The sequence below is a fragment of the Bombus pascuorum genome, chromosome 7 (genome assembly GCF_905332965.1).
Source record: "Bombus pascuorum chromosome 7, iyBomPasc1.1, whole genome shotgun sequence".
Classification (NCBI taxonomy): domain Eukaryota; kingdom Metazoa; phylum Arthropoda; class Insecta; order Hymenoptera; family Apidae; genus Bombus; species Bombus pascuorum.
Genome location: NC_083494.1, coordinates 15,701,007 through 15,718,421, shown reverse-complemented (window position 1 = coordinate 15,718,421; position 17,415 = coordinate 15,701,007). Strand labels below are relative to the sequence as shown.

At 52.9% G+C, this 17,415-nt stretch overlaps 1 long non-coding RNA gene across 3 annotated transcripts in view; it reads left to right on the top strand.

Moving 5' to 3' along the window:
* The window catches only part of LOC132909083 (uncharacterized), a 110,198-nt gene that overhangs the window by 56,182 nt on the left and 36,601 nt on the right, over positions 1 to 17,415 (top strand). The window contains exons 1-2 of one of the 3 annotated variants that reach the window (XR_009658494.1): positions 1,205 to 2,527; positions 2,709 to 3,209. The exons of 1 other annotated variant lie outside the window; for it this stretch is intronic. This is a non-coding gene — a long non-coding RNA (uncharacterized LOC132909083). Of the gene's footprint in view, positions 1 to 1,204; positions 3,210 to 17,415 lie in introns of those variants that run through there. One more of the 3 variants, XR_009658492.1, reaches the window with a different exon arrangement.

Sequence of the window (17,415 nt, the reverse complement as noted above, 5' to 3'; positions counted from 1 at the left end):
ACAGTTTCTTTCTTTATTTCTTCCCCGTTGCCTCGTGCTCCAGAGGCATCCAGAGACCACCCACACGCGCTCTACACGAGGCAAAGACACGCGCGAATATACGTAGGTGGCCCGGCCGCAGTGGGGTAGTTTTCTTGGTAGGTGGTAAAAGGAGAAAGCCTCGCGATCCGCCAGGATCTCTGATAGAGGGTGCAAGGGGCTGGACGAGAGGCGCTGGCTTTCTCGACTCCGTATACCGCCCCAAGAACCGTGAGCCAGCCAGTCAGCCAACCTACCCACGTAATATAAAGAGATATGTGCCACGGAATAGCATTACCATTAGGAGATATAGTTTAGCGAAGCCACCGGATGAAATGAGATACTGCGACTGAATCATGCATGAAGCGAAGGTGCGATTCGCCACCTTCTTGTACGGCTACCCTTCCCTGCTGTATCTACACCTACGCTCGATCATCTAGGGGGGCTATCTGCTCGTTTCGTTCCACGTCGATCTCTTCTTCTTCCTCGTCCGCGGATCTTCCTCCGCGTCTTTCTTTCGGTTTCGCTAGTAGCCTCTACGGTCTCCGTGCTTTGGTTTCTCCTTTCCTTTCCTTTACCCGCCCGCGTCCCCGCCCTCGTATTTCGCCCGTGTTTCGCTTTTCATCTCGCGCGACTCCTCGGCTGATCGCAGCCTCTTTTTCGTCGGTTCACCTCGCCTCTTTTTCCTCGCAGCCCCGATGAGAAAAGCGAATATGCCGTGGTATTCAAATGGCAGCCGTGCGACACTTTATTAAACGCGCTATTTGCATCGCCGACACCCCTTCGTCGCCCACCCATCCTATCTCGATCGAGACTCTTTTTCACAGAGACCCGCCGTCAAACTACCCTCTAAACCACTGATTAAAAAATCGACAGAAGGCTCTTGCTCTCTTTTCGCTGCTAGTTGAAAAACTTTGCTCCGTCGTAGACACGCGCAGGATCTATGAAAGGTAGATTAGGGCACGACGCAAAAGACTCGACGGAGTGTGTCGCGGTCGACGCAGAGAGATATTACGCGGAAGCGTTTGGGTAGAACAGTGACTGCACGGGGCGCGCGTGTACACATTATGCTAATTTGTCTTTTAATCTCGCGTCCTGCCACCAACGTTACACCCTCTTTTCCCGAGCGAGGCCGAGTCGTTGCTTTCTCGTCTGCTAGATTACAATCTGCGTAGATTGCGTGCTATTTACTTGCCGGCAACGCGTGAGTAATTTAGCCTTTTTATAACCACCAACGCGAGATTGTATTTTGTAGAACGGCGTTGGATCGGTCGTACCTTCGAGCCTTCTCGTAGATGGCCGAGAATTCTCGTTAAATCTCGGTTGACGGCGAGCGGGACGTCTCTCCGGTAGGTAGCTCGAAGGGAAAAGAAAGCCAAGAGTCACGGAACTACGGGCAAAGTACATTCGTCATCCAACGTGCGATCAAGGTGGATTTGGTTCTGCGCAGGCAAAAGGACGGAAAGCGTCGGCAAAGAAAAGAATGCCGAATCAGGACCGGAACGAAGTAGGCGGGAAAAGCAGATGGTGGTGGCGACACCGGTGGTGGGAGCACTTATGCATTTATGCATTCATATTTCCGTGGTCTCTGCTCTCGAGACGAACCGTAAGAAGTCGTCCTCGTCGTCTTTCGCGGAGAGCTCTGCCGCGCGACAGCGACGAGGAGGGAGGCGGCGGCGAAGATGACGACTAGGCGCGCGATGGTACCTCGCCACCATGCGAGAAGAAAGACGAGTACCACGTAGAAACGAGAGAGAGAGAGAGGAAAGAAGCGGTGGGCGTAAAGTTGCTCCGGAATAATAATACAGACAGCTCGTGCCTGCTCGAGGAAAAAATCTGAATACATGAAACGTAATGACGAGCCGAGTGTGGGCCTCTCTGTGCCGTCGCAGCCATTTCGGAGATGTCTGTATCCTTTTGAAATACAAGTTTACGTTCTTTATCGATCGAACTTTGATCCCTTGAACGCATCGATCTCCCTAACGATCTCTCTCGAATCTTTCGGACTTGCGACCAAAAGACGTTCTCGTCGATCGTCGTGCGAAAAGCAATCGCTGCTCGCGTTCTTCTTCGCGAGCCGCAAAGAAGTACGATTTTTCAAGAAAATCGCAGTTGTTCCCTCCGTGGATCGATCCCGCGATTACGTTCGAAATGGTAGTAAAATTTTGACATTTTTAAAATACCTAGTTCGATAGTTTACCTAGCCCGAGGCAACGTTTTCCGAGGGAACTAGAGTCGACGTCGGCTAAAGACAACTCCGACGGCGACTTAGAAGAAGGTGAAAGTGTAAACAGTACGGTACGTGAAGGATGTAAACGGAGGAAATTACACGAATAAAGGGAAGGAAGGATGAAGGAGACAATAAGGAAGGAAGGAAGGAAGGAAGGGCGGAAGGAAGGAAGGAAGGAAGGAAGGAAGGAAGGAAGAAGGAAGGGCGCCGTCGTAGCCCGGGTACCCGTGGCTCCGCCTATCGGCGCGCCGCCTCGCGGTGGTGAATACATTTAGCCTGGTTAGTTTACAAATGAATACAGCGATTGAAGCAACTTATAATATCAATGTACTTCAGGCCGTCTCGCTCGCACGCCGGGCGCCACCCCTTGCGGGCATCTCGCTTCCACCCACTCTCTCGCGGGGTTCCATACAGAATGGCCATATTAACTTGATAATTAGCTCGGTTATACGACTTGCAGATGAGGAAAGACTCGGGACGGACGTCGGCTACCCCTACCAGGAGTGGTGCCAGTGTTCCTTGCTCTGCTCCCTATGCTATGCTCGACTCGGCCCAGCTCCTCGTCGCTCGTAGGATGGATATAGAACCCTTAGTTCGTATTCCTCTCCCTGTCTGCCAGGAACCCCGGCGTGCTCTCTCTGCTGGCTAGCTGCGCGTTCACGCCACGTTCCGCTCTTCCTTCGACCGTTTCCCGTAGTTGCTCGAGTCGCGGAAATCAACTCCGGTCTACTCGAGTCTATTCGAGTCTGTCGGTTCGAACCGCTCAGTGAAAACTCTAAGTGGCTCTGGTCGTCTTGGTCTGTGCATGGTGTTGGTGGTTCCAAGGTGTACGTCGGGGATCACGTGTCTAGCGCACGTCGGAGGAGTCACGTGCTTGGTCGCCGCGCCGACATCCGGAGGATCTCTTCGACCGAATCATACCGATGGTATCCCCTAGCGGGAAGACGGACCAACACGGAAGGTAGGTGAAGACGAACGGGAATCGCCGTCTACGATTTAGCTATCACCGCCTTTCGAACTTGGAAACTAAGAGAAAAGACGGCGATCGCGAGTGCGCTGCGCGCGGTAGTCGTCACGGTAGACGAAGCGGAGAAGCGGACTAGGTGGCGCCTTGAAGAGTCAAAATGGCCGCAAAGAGGAACACGAGAGAGGAAAGGAGAGAGGTAGAGGGAGAGTGAAAAGGGGGAGAAAGAGAGGCAGGCGGATGATCGGTGGCGAAAACATCGCAGTGCCGTCGCGCCACGTCGCTTTTCGTCTCGTCTCGTCTCGTCTCGTCTCGTCTCGTCTCGTCTTCTGAATAAGACGGCTCGAGCGGAGCCGAGTCGAGCCGAGCCGAGTCGTGGCCCCGTGTCCTCAAACAGATCGCGCGAAGGCCTTCTCGTCTTAGCGCGGAGCGCGGATCAGGAATACAAAGTACGCTTCGTTGAGGCGCATTCCGGGAGATGACTGGCATTGAAAGCTGCCTTTGGGGCCGCGCCTGCTTGCTTGCTCGCTTGCCTCTCCGTCTACGACCGGAATACAGAGGATGGCGGCCATATTAGGCCTCACCTCCTTCCACCGCCTCCTCCTTTCTTCTCCTGCTCCGTCCTCCTGCCTCCTAACCTCGACTCTTCTCGCCGGATCGCCCATCGCCGTTCTTCTCCTCCAGACTTTTCGCAGTAAATACTCTCGTATCGAGTTATCCAGCCGCGAGACGCGACATCCACTCGACCACCACGCGGACACCTCTTCGTCGAAGAGACCTGGCGTGTAGTTTGGCCGAGCGATGGAGCGCGTTGCCGAGAGCGCGAAGCCTATTCCCAACGAGCGATCGTTCCTTCCACTCGATTCCCCGAGACCATCGATAGAATCTTCCGTTCGAATATTACGACTAATCGCTACCTGTCGTCGCGTTCTCTGCTCGTTTCGTACCTCGCAAATGATGGGTTCTAGACGCTTCGAACCTTGTGGATTTATCGCAAAGGTGTCTACCGCGTTATATCCGTTCCGGTTACCTGCTATTACGTTGCACCTGCGCACGCGAGCACGCCAGCCACTCTTTGCTTTTCTGCTCTTCTTTCGTTGCACACGAGTCCTCGCAGGATTCCTCGACGTCTATGTTAAGGAGAGAACGATACCGTCGTATCTGTAGCAAAGTTACGAGAGGAAGAAGGCATTGCGAGAACGGAGACGAAGGAAGGTCGCTGGAAGGCGGACCGCACGGTGCGGTGCGATGCGATACGTACATACGTGCCGTCACGTACGCGACGAGGTTTTTACTGAAATAAAATCTAAATAAAGCGACGGCACCGTACACAGCGATGCGCGGCTGCCACAAATTGTGTTCCCATGAACGCCGACTCGAACCCGTGAGAGACTTTGCCCCGTTTCATCGTTACGTTCCCGGTATCGACCACCGAGACTCGTGTCCTGCCCGATTCTCCAACCAGACGTTCCTTTCCTTCTTCCTGTCTTTTCTCTTTTTTCTTTTTCTCTCTTGCCGCTTTTCGAACGAAACGACTCGAAAGAAGGTGCTAATTAGCTATCAAGGACATCGAAGAGATCGACCGATTTGTCGGACATGGTCGGATCGTGTCGGCGTAGAATAGCACGAGTCGGTGAAACATCCTCGTAGGTCGTAGATCCTCGTCCTTGTCCTCGTACGACGCTGTGACCCGTATCGAGCAAGGTCGGAAACAATCGTTAGCCGGAGCAACGAAAACGAGGCTGTCCGGCAATAAATTCGGTCGCGGAGTTATCGAGGATAAGAGGACGGGTACCAGGGTGCACGGTAACACCTGCCCGGTGTGGGTGCCACGCGGAGGGCAAAGAAGCCGACGAAAATAATGTATGCACCCCAGTACGCACAATGGAAACTCGAAGAGCGAAGCCACCTGAGCCTGCAGGCGGACGCGGGAGCGTCATTCGAGCCGGCTGTTTGGTACTCACGCCTTCCATCGGCCGCTGTTGCAACCGACGCCACAGCCAGCCTAATTATTCCCGCAATTTTTCTTACGCTCGAGAAACACGATCCTACGAGTTACGATAATTGCGCGAAATTACCCCGCCACGCTTGTATTTTCTCGTGATAGCGCGTTATCTAACCTGCACCACGGTTCCGCAACCATCGTCACGACCCTCCAACGACTTTTCGCCGTCTTTGGATCGAAATATCGATCGCTGGTCGAAGAGGGGAAAGCCATGGGAATCGTCCGGGCAGGTTTACGGCATCCGAGAGCAGGACGAGGAACGCGAAACGAGGCAGCGAAACGAAAAAGAAACCGCGGTTTCGGTGGAACGTTCGATTGCGCGGCGCAAGGACAAACGAGCCGGATTGCGGGAAACTGTAATAACTCGGGCTAAAACGTAGTTATCGTTGCCGGGCTGCCGTGATTATTTTCATTACGGTACGCCAGCGATCGCTATCTATGGCTTCCCACTGTAGTCCGCGCGGCAGAACCGGGGCTTAGATTTCATGTTTTTTCTTAATGATTCGAGCAATTAGCCACGCTGAGTGCTCTGACTTCTCGTTCCAGCTCGCTCCTTCGCGTCTCCTCCCCTTCCTTTTGCTAGCCGACTACTCTCCTCGGTTTCCCGGACCTTCGCCGCTAAGGGCGAACCACGCGAAAAAAGGAAACGATCGTGCCCCCCCCCCCGAACTATTACTTTGTTTACCGCGCACCGTCTCTAGCCACTGTTAATTAAAAGGTACGTCGGTTAACCGGATTACACGATATCTTTGCTCGCCGACCTTCCACAGTTTCCCGCGTAAAGTCTCTAACCTTCTCGCGGCCTGATCCTTGGAGAAATAATCTCTCGTTGGCCGGCGAGGTTGTGGGGCGGCGAAATTTCATAACCGCCGCGATATCGAGGAACGACGCGAAAAAGCCGAGGACGCCGAGGAAAAGGGACAAAAGAAGCTCGGTAGAAACGAAGAAACGAAAGGACCGGGCCGCATTTGCGTATTGTTATGTTAACGGCTGGGTAAAGTAACAATCGGCACGGGCACAATAGCGAAATCCTCGTTGAAAAGAGAGAAGGGGTTTCGTAGACTGAAAATGGAGAACTGGAAGAAGGTAGGGGAAGCTGCGAGCAACGGAGAATCTGGAGGAGAGGGTGGAGGCGTTATCGCATTATCGTATTGCGGCGCCTCGCTGCCGGGGACTTGCTTTGCCCTTACGTAAATTCCTGCAAACAAAGATTTACACCGATACAAGTGAGCCTTCGTTGGAGCGCGCAACAGCCTCCATCCCCTCGTCATTCTCGTGAAATCCCGGTGAGCAGACGACCGAGGAAATGGCAGACCGTCCACGACGCTCCTTCCCTTTCATATTCCTCGTTTCCATAAGAATCTAGCAGCGCAGACGATTCCTTTGTTCGTTTCTGTCACCGAAAACCTTATATTTCCGAAATCCTGTGTTCGTCTCGCTGACCGTTTCGATCGCGCGTCCAAATCTCTCGGCCTCGTCGACGCTCGTGCACGCGCGTCTCCTAGAAGGTGAACAAGCGACCCGGTTTCGTCGCACGACGAAAGTTTCCGGCCTGCGGAAACCGCCAACGTAACGAAAGGTGGACGATCGAGTCTAACGCGGCACGTCGTTCACGTTGATCAGTGTCCAGCGTGGTGCGAGCAGTTCCCAGGCCGAGTAAAAGGTGTGCAGGTAGTTTTTCAACAGATAACCACCACAGGGTGAAACGTGCGCACAGCCCCTATGGTAAGAGGGGTGGGCCTAACGGAGGAGAAAGAGGAGGAAAGGACGGAGGACAGAGTGGCGAACGGTGGCGGGTCATGGGTGGGTGGTGAATATGCAAATGTAATTGATATTACTTTTTAAATATTCCCCACTCTCCCCGGCAAAGCGGCCACCCGTCTGTTGTTGGTTCGCCTGCAGCAGAGGGTGCGCGCCCAGCTTTATACACTCTTACTCTAAGTGCCTTTTACCCCCGTGTCCCAGCACCCCCTTTTCTCCGACAAGGCGCGCCGCTACCCCACCTCTTCCTCCACGAAGGTAATTAATAGGCTCGAAGATCTACTACGAGATCAGAACGGATAACGGGCGAACGGCTATCGTTACAAGTGGACCGTAACGAATTATCGCGTTAGTAAGGGCCGCGCGATTTGTTTCTTTTCTCCTTCGGTTTAATCGCCTTGTTTTTCTACCTCCTCTTTCTTCGTTCTACCGTGCCCAGGCGGCCTGCCATTTCGAGTTCCAACTGCGCGCGCCAACCGCAAGCGCTTTATCAACGATTATTCGATGTTAAACGATCCTAACGCGACAAACATATTATCCGATTTTTCCGTACGATTCGTCAAACGCCGCCGTCCCTCTCCGATGATAACTGATCTAATTTCAACTGGTGACGGAATCTACCGGATTACCATACATTAATTTGCCCACACTGGCCAATGAATTTATTAGTTAAATGCATCGCATTGCCGGACCGCTAATTACAATTTATGACGCAATAATAGACTAGTCGGATAATTGTCCGACAAAGCGTAAACGGGCATCCCGACAAAAACCATCGAAGCGAATCGACGAGAACGAAATAGCGGATTATCGCCAGTTTCCTACCGGTCTGCGTTTTCTTGGATTCGTCGGTGCGTTCGTTCGTTCGTTCGTTCGTTCGTTCGTTCGTTCGTTCGGAGAGAGAAACGGGCCGATCGAATGCGCGTTTTTCGTTCACCTCTTCCAATTATTTGACGTTCTACTTAACGGTCGCGGTACGTATTTCCTTAAGGGAGATTTATGGAGAACGAAGACGCCACCGGTCCCACACATAGGCTATGGCTATGGCTATGGTATCCCGACGCGATTTTACGTACGAACAAGTCCCCGTATAAAAGAACGTCTGCACCCGTTTCGGCCTGAGGAATTCCAGCGACGGGGCCGCCTCGGTGCACCGTTAAATTAATGTCCACGCTTGCCACTCGCACCTTTCTTACCAGCGAATTCCGCTCCAAGGTTTATATCTCGGATTCGTGATGAATCGCGCCGGTCAAACGATTATTTAAGGGTCTGTACGCCGAGCAGGAAACTCTCGCTCGCGCCCCAGCCTGTCCGTGCACGGCTGGCTCTTTCTCCTTGGGATTTCGACGCGGTTTCGCGTTGAAAAAGAGAAAGCATCGAATCGATCGCTTTTCCCTCGATGCAATTTTCATCGGAATTACGTAACCGTAGGTGTTCGAGCCACGTTCGTGCCACGAAATCGTTTTCGCCTGCCGTTACGTTCGATTCGCGCGTTTCTTTCGACAGGGAACCGAGGAAAGGTTATAGAGTGGCCTAGAGAAATATCGCGGTTACCGCAAAGACCTTTAGGAGTCTGCGTATTATTACGAAATCGCCCGACCAGCGTTATCGTGTCAAGTATAATAAGGAACGCTGCGTACCGGTTTAACATCCATTCACGCAACCATAAAAATAATCGCCGTTTTTGCTTTTCATTCGCTACGAGCATATTCATTAAGATTTACGATACTACGAGAGCGGACGAATAATTAGCCGTGAATTTGTGTGCATCGTGGCACGCGTTCCCGCAGCGATGTTTGCAAGAATCCGACAGTCGATTCATCGGTGACGATGATGCATCCTAGCCTCGAAAACCGATTATCCTTGCCAGCTGGAGCTGTGGCTTTTCGTTGCGGCGCAACGATTAACGCGGCTGGAAAGTCGATTGTCTCTAAAATAGACGCGTAACACGGTCTCTGAAATATTCTTTCTTATGTAAAAACGCAAAACAGTGCGTGGCTTTCTCATTAACGTCAGACAGCTGCATAAAAGTTGAAAGCAATGTCTTAGAGCGGTGATTGAATAGTCGGCGATTTGCACGCGTTGAGAAGCGGCACCGAGGGATTCCCATTGCGCGAGTTCTGCTTCTGACTCCAAGGCAAATGGTAGCGATTGAATTCATGAACTCATGCAAATGTGAGAGCAACCGGTAGACTAATCACCGATGCGCTAATAACGTGCTCGCGCTCGTGCTCGCGCTCCTTTTACTTAATGACTCGTAGCCCCGGCTGAACTTGTGCTCGATCAGCCTGACGGATCTGTAAAATCGAAAGTATTACGAATAGTTCGCGGTTCGTTTGGTCGCTGCTGCAAGGTTAGTTACGCGTCGTTTGATCAACGAGCTGGATCCTGGTCTGTTGTTCGTCGCCGGGTTGCCTCGGTCGAGTCGAGTCGAGTCGAGTTTATCGCGAGTGCCGGACAGACAAGCTCGCAAATACGAAAGAGATGGGAACGGGAAAGGGCGGCGAGTGCGTAGGAGGGACGCGTGTCGCGTAAGCGACGCCCGACACCCGACGGACGCCATCGCCACCGCCATCGCTATCGTTCCGCGCCGCTTTCTTTCTACTCGCACGCTGCTCCCGTAATTATCGGGCTTCCTGTCGCTCTGCTTCAAAATGGTGGATTATCTGGCCAACCTGCGAGGGGATCGTACCAACGGCTTCCTGAAAACTGATTGGGACGACGAAAACTTTCGTTCGTTCGTCGACCGGAACCATCCACGAAGCTTTCTCGCCGCGTTTCCGTGAAACGAGTAAGACCGACGGACTCGACGTCCTGTCGTTTGGGAGCATCCGGCGGCGGCCATACGATGGCTAAGGATTTGGAAGCGGTGCGCGTGCGATTACGCGTTTTGCGTCCAGCGCTGGACGCAAAACGAAACGAATGGAAACGAAAGGACGCGGTGCGACGCGACACGGAACAACGAAGGAGAGTGGAGCGGAGAAACGGGGAGAACGAGGGAAAGAGGCGGGAAGAGTGGCGAACGCACGTACGCGGTCGTAGCTAGTTGCGTGCTGCGAGTAATTACCGGGTTCCCCGTGGTAACGCACCAGCGATGGCGGATCCCCCTGAATCCTGCAGGCTATAGGCATTCGGGCATTCGGCCGACGACACGGCCACGGTGTTCCCGTCACACCGCTGGTTTCAACGCCAATTAAACACCCGCTTGTCAAGGAGACGCCGAGGGAGGGGAAGCGACGTCGGCCGATTCTCCGTGCCCGGCCCGATTCGGTGTCGCACGCGATACCCCGCGCGCACCGTTTCTCTCCCTCGACGTATCAACGTCCCTTATTACCATCCACGCGACGCCGCGACCTTACCCTTCCTCCTTCCTCCTTCTTCCGAAAATTCCTCCAAAGTTCAGCCCAGCTTCGCGGCGATATTTTTCGCGTCGTCGTTCGATCGCTGCTTGCTCTCGAGAAGTCGGCTCGACCTGGATTCGCGCTGCCACAGGCGCAGTTACACCGATCGTAATTAAAAATACGCTCGGTGCGTGTGCGTGTGCCGGAAAAATAAAATTCTCGGCGAACGGTTTGACAAATGGGCTTTCCACGAGACGTAAATCGGTCGACTGGCACGCTGGTCGAGCGCGTATCGTCGAATCGCCACGCACCTGCGAGTTCCTTTCGCGAGAAGGAACAGGAATAATTGCGGATGCATGTAGGTCGCGGCTAACCAACAATAAGCGATAGTGAAAACGTATTCTGTGCGTGCCACGATAACGAGTAAAACGCGGTGCGAGCACGCTGTTGCGTCGCTAATTCTAGCGAAACTCGCCTCTTTAAACACCTCTTTACTTACGCCAGCCTCTGCGCTAGAAACGCCAAAGTCCAGGCGAAACGAACGAAATCGAGCGGTTGTCGTTATTGGTCGGACGACTCGTCGAGGTTTCTCGTACGGAGATCGATAAATACGACGCTGTCAACTACGTTGGAGCTAACGGTAGCGTTGTCGAAATTCACAAACGGCACAAGGTTACGAAAATACGTTTTATCGGGCGCTTAATGCGCGTTTAGTTTTGCCGATCAACCTCGTGACGTGTGTCGACCTTGGCCGATTCGAATTCTCGTCGGAAAATATTATAGCCGACGAGACGTTATCTAAAACGGGCGTCAACGCGGATCAACAGTATCGACGATACTGTCAAAGCGCAATTTATTTTCCGGTCTGATAACGAGTAGTAATCAGGCCGTTACAAATTTCTGACATGTACGATAAGAATTAGAGCGGCATTGGTGAATTAACAGAAGGAAAAAGCACGTGTGGATCCGACGGTGTAGAGGAAAGAGGCGAAGGACGTGGAGGAGAAAGAGGAGGAGGAGGAGGAGGAGGAGGAGGAAGAGAAGGAGGAGAGGATCGCGAAAATAGCAACGGAACCAAAGAGTTTCGGACGTGGAGGACGTTCCGATAAATTAGTCTAAAGCGGAGGGTGAAGAAGGGTACCCTTCTCCCTCCTACGGCAATCAGCCCCCCGTGGCTTTGGTAACGACGGTTCAACGCCAGTTTTAATCACGTCGCAGTCATGGGGTGCCCCTGTGCTATCACCCATGGGGCCATTTCATTGAAACGGTCGCTCGCGCTCGATCCTCGACTGCTTTATTAGCTCTATTCGTGTATTCCATTCAGCTTCTTATCTAAATGGAGCCCATCGGTTGTTGCTTCGAGTTTCGTTCAACGCTTTTACGAATCGTCGGCAATCTTTACGAGAATCGAACGATCGTGACAGTGGTTCGATGATCGTAAACGTGGCTACATCCGGCTACGACACGGTTTTAGATTTGTTCGACTTTCGGCAAAAAGAAAGGAATACCGAATGGTTGGTCAGACGCGGGGTTTACATGATATCTGTAATCGTAAAACCGATACACCGGCATTATTGCCTTTCGTTCCGTTAGTCGTAATCGAACCACGAATAGTTTCCAGCGTTCCGCCGTTTACGATTTGATTTGCATGGCCGATAAGAGCACCGATGCCAGGATAATAACCACTAAACCTTAAGAGCAACATGTGTAACGCTGCGACCGGGAATCGTGCTCTCGCCACCGCGGATGCGAATCGTATCGGCCGGAATAAAGCGGCTTTCGTTCGCTTTACGATTATCCTGCATTTTTTACGCCGTCGTTTCGGTGGATTCGGACCAGCCATGGTCCGCTTGCAGACTATTCGTTAACCCGACACGAAACCCATAAACCATCCGCGATTATCTCGCGAATTACGAGATTTAAGAGTTGCACGCGAAGCGAGCGAAAGCGGGCCGGCGCCTTTCGCAACTTCTCGCTTCCGTGTCAGTAATTCGGGAAACTTGTTGTCCCGATACGGTGGCGTTTCGCTGCGCCAAGCGAAACGTCCGGAGGACCGACGAGGCTATAATTTTCACGCGTCTCGAGCGCGATCGCCTAAAAGACAAGAAACGATAAGCGATACGGAGGAAGTGGATAATTAAGCCGGTAGATGAAACGATAGGAGTCGGTCGCGATCAGGGCGACGTCGGTCTAGGCAAGTGAACGGGTGTGATGGCCAATCGAGAAAATGCCTGCCGACTTTTCCTGCTTCCGGGTAATGCCGCGCGGGCAAACGCAATCGCGCGGTTATCTCGATCGACCGCGAGACACGAGGACGATTCGCGCGAATCACTGTTAAAAGCTACTTACGCTATCTGTGTACGCAGCGAGCGAGACCCGTGGTCACGGGATACGGCCAGCAGATAGGTGGACGGTCGATACTTTTTGCGCACGGCTAGCTGTTACGTAAGAGGAAGGCCGACCGCTATCTCGACGAATCGGTGTTCCGCGCGCTAATTACCCATCGTGCCTGGCAAATGGCTTCCGCGGGTTACTTCGAACCTGGAACGTGCGCGAGCTCCTTCACGATAAGCCAGGAATTTTAACTACGGAATCGGTTTGTTAATGCTGAAAACTTTTCCATTTTCTCCAGCTATTCCCCCCTTTGGCCGACCTCGTCTCCGCTGTTCTAGCTTTTCTCCCGTTGAACGAACGCTCGAAAACGTTTACGTGAAAACTGCCAACCGATGCGCGAAATCTCGATCAACGCGCGCGAAAGCCAAACGAGAGTCAAAGAACGGTAACGCGATAAATACGTACGGCGTTCGACTCTGGCGAACCTCTCTCCCTCTCCCCCCCTCTCTCTCTCTCTCTCTCTCTCTCTCTCTCTCTCTCTCTCCTTGGAAAGAGAGCGAAGGATAACATGGAAAAAAAGGGCGACGTTAAACGTTGAATGGCGAAACGTAAAATAATTCAGTTGGCGAGAGCCGCGAGGATTCCGCAGGATTTACGCATTTTCTGGTTCGAAAACGAGCGTACGAGTCTCCATCGTAGCCGTATATACGCCAGGAGGTTCTTTATTAAAGCCGACCTCGGATCCCCTTGGGCTTATCCCGGAGAGACCTTCCATCATTTTAAAACCCGGCGTGATAAAATTAGACGGACAATTTCATTCCAAGACTTCGCCACGATCGAGCGGTGACGGTTTAATTTCGATGCCCAGAGCGATTTTTCGACCCCTCGCCGATCCTCCGCACAAAAGGCACCGGCTGCCGACGCATTAACGAATTTGCCGTTGGAAATTCGACTTAACTTTGTTCCGATCTCGCTTCCCTTTTTTCCCTTTCTTTCTTCGACACTCCGCGGAGTCCATCGTCGATGATTCGTCATCGTCGTGGTCGTCGTCGTCGCCGCAGCGTTTGTCGCAAATTCCAAAGTGTTTTGGCACGAAACGATGCGCGTAGGCGTCGAGCAAAAGCATTGCCGAGGGAAAGACGAGCTCGCGATGAAGAAATCAAATGGTGGATGGCGTGGCGGCTGGCCACGAAACACCAGCCGGCTTGTGTTGGCGCGATGTAATTCCGCATAAGCGGCGCGTCACGTGTGCCTGGAATGGGAATACATTAGACGCTCAGGACTTTCCCCCGGCCGGTGGATCGACAGGATTAGATAATATCAATAGGAGAATTCCCGTAGATCGTGAATAAACCACGTCGCGTGCGCGCCGACTTAGAAACCGAATAAATCCCGTGGTGGAAGGCTGTGGGCCTTGTTTGGGAGCGAGGCGGAGAAGCGCGAATCCGATGGACGGGTGGACGTCGCCAAGTGCCAAGACGAATGGCTAGCAAAGTTGAGACGAGACGGGACGAGAGACGGGACGAGAGACGGGACGAGAGACGGGACGAGAGACGAGACAAGAGGCGCGCAAAGACTCGGCTCTGTGCGAAGGATAAAGCGTGCATGCACGCACTCGCGCACATGGAATAATAATTAGGTATCGCCGGTGCTGATACGAGTTCCTTGCAAATGACGTGTCAGGTGCAGCTGTTGCGCATCGTTCCGCAATGCGGGCTGTCTCTTCTCTGCCGGCTGCTTCTTCGATTTCTCGCTCGTCACCTTTCTTTCCCCGTAGAGGCAGCCGTTCACCCCTTATCATCGTCGCCGCGTTCGTCACACGCCAATGTCTCCACGGTGGCTGGCTCGATCTCTTCGCGTACGGTGGTCTAAAGTAGCGGGTTACGTGCGAACCGCGCCGTCTCTCGCGTGCTACCTGTCATTAAACGGCCGGCCCTCGGCTACCCTCTACGTGCATCCTTCTTCTCTCACACCGGCACCTACGCCCGCTTCCTTCGGTCTCGTGTTTTCCGCCGCGCGCCAATTCCACATCCTGTTCTGCCCGTCGTTCGTTCGTTCGTTCGTTCGTTCGTTCGTTCGCTGATTCCTTTTCACCCGAGGAACATCAGCGCCAAGGTAATTGAAGGGTTTACCGCAGAAAACGGCCTATTTAGTCTTTACAGGCAGGATCATTTCGTAGGTGTGTGCTCGACGATGTCAGGAATTAGCACCACCGTTCCCCATCGATCCGACTTTTCTTTCGCAATCGCCAATTCGCATGCCTCGCCGAAATCCTTTACCGCGGACCGAATTCACGCTCGCCAGTCAGAGATCGTGCGATCCCGTCGACTCGAGACCAGCACCGTTAGATATCGGTCGCGTTTACCGGTCGATCGCCAACTACGACGATTTCGTGGCAGAGCCAAACGAGAGAAACCGCACGGTCGCCGATGGTACAACGGCATTGCGGCACAGGTCGTTCATTACTACTCCGGCCGGTGGTAATCGGTACGCGATACGACAGAGAAGGAAAGCGCGACGAAGGGCCGAAAAGAGAGAGAGACGGCAGGTTACTTCTCACGGCGATTTCCAGTGGCGCTCGTCACGAATCGCATGACGATCAGGGCGCCGAAGACGACAATGACTACGACCAAAGAGGAGACGCAGACTCGTTTCGTCAGGCCACGGAGCTTCTCTGTGACTCGACGAAGGCGCATCATCGCGGTGTGTTGCACCATTGGAAATATCCTCGAGGAAACGAAGAAGGACGGCGAGAGGCACGAAGGGAGATCGTAGACGCTTCTAGCCTAGATCAAAACCCGTAATCACGAGGTAATAATACCCGATCACGGAAGATATTGCACATTTCCCCCGAATCACTGCTATTCCCAGGGAAGATGCCCCCGTCGGGGTTGTTTGGGAGGTCTTACTGTTCGTCGACATGCAATCCCAAATTCGCTCGGTATCTCTTTCCTTCCTTCGACCGCGTGCTTCTGTCGTCGATCGTGCTGCCAGCGGCTCTTTTACGGCTCCTCTCGTTCTACTTTGCCCTCGCTTTTACCTACGTTCTCTTACGTTCTCCTACGCTTTCCTACGCTTTCCTACGCTCTTTCTTCCTCCAACGTTCCACGTCCTCGTTTCCCCCTTCTTCGTCGTCTTCTTTTTCCTCCTCTTCCTCTTTTCCTTCTTCTTGTTCCGCTGCTGCCACGTTTTCCTCGTATCTGTCGGTCAAGGATTACACCGCGATCATCCGCGCGGTGATTTCGTCTACTCTGTCGTTACGATAGCATCTCTCCGAGAGAGAAAAACTGTTCGTAGGCAGCGACGAAAGCCAGACGCAGAGATACGAGGGAGACCGGTGGCGAAAAAAAATTTACAAAGTTTGAAAGCGCGACACCCGTGGAATCTCGGCTCGTTTCCCCGTCCAATGTACAGGCTTAATCGTGCGCGGTGGATCGAGGCGGACATTGACAGAAAACGATAGGCATCGAATTGGGAATGGAGAAAGAGAAAAACAGCCAACGACGACGACGACGACGACGACGACGAACGACCAACGTCGAACGACGCGACACGACGCGGTCGAGCACGAGCACGAGCACGAGGCGACGCGATGGGGAAAGAGCTACGACGAAGCACGGTGGACGGACGGGCAGGTAGGACGGGTTTAACATAGTGCGGACTTTTTTACGCCGTGGCCAAACAGTTCGAAGCGATGGGCCCTTCTCGAAGGGCCTGCGGTGGAGGCGGTGGGCAAGGGCGAACGCGGCCAGGGGAAAGAACGTCTCGGAAAGGGTGCCTGCAGCCAGCCGTACCATTAATCATCGGGGTAATTCCATAGATGGCTGTTGGCTGCTCGAAGGAGCGAGCGATGCATGCCAAACTTACCTCGTGCCTCGCCTACCGAACAACCTGCGAAAAGACGCGTTATCTTTCTGCCGAGCTTCTGTCTCTTCTTTCTCGCTGATACTCGACCCTTTGCTGCCTTTTGCTATTCCCTTCGCCGGTATGGTAATTAGTCGATCCGAACAACTCCGAGGACAAGATTCGCGTCCTTTCGCCCAAACATACCTGCTGCCACGCGGATACGTTTACGATTAATTGCTTGGAGTAAGAGCGGCACGTTTTTCGCGCACCTCGACCTCCTTCTCCTTTTTTTCATCCAATTCATTTCGGCCCGAGTGTATCTACACGGCCGATCGCTTATTGATTTAATTCAAAGTCGTATATCGTTCGCTTCTTACCGAGTCTGACAAACCGCAAAATTTATGTTACGTTCCGACAAAAACGCGTGCCACGCTATATATCACTTTCAACGGAGTGGCGAGACCCGTACGATCGATCGATGTGTGCGGCAGTGTAATTAATCGAGAAGGTGCGAATTATAAGGGCACCATAGACGATATTCGTTCCACTTGTATAATGTCTACCCTCGTGACGTTTAATTAACGCGCAACCGAGTTATACGATTCTCCCTTCCGTTTCCTATGTTTACAGACTTATTCGACAACGTTCAATTTTTCCAACTACCTGATTGTCCGTAATTATCGTGCGAGGCGAGAAAAGCTCTCGGACAGAAATCGTCTCGTTACGATTAGCCGATCGAACGAAGCGAAAGGCGAGTCGCGTTTCCGACCTCGTATTCGTCAGCTGCTCGGACTAACTGGTCCTTCGGTGGAGTTCGTCTATCTAGCCCGTGCGACTCGAAAGAGAAAGAGAGGTCTCATCTCCGAGGCACGACGTTCGCTCGTTCGAGGTACTCCGTTCGACCGCTAATATCCAT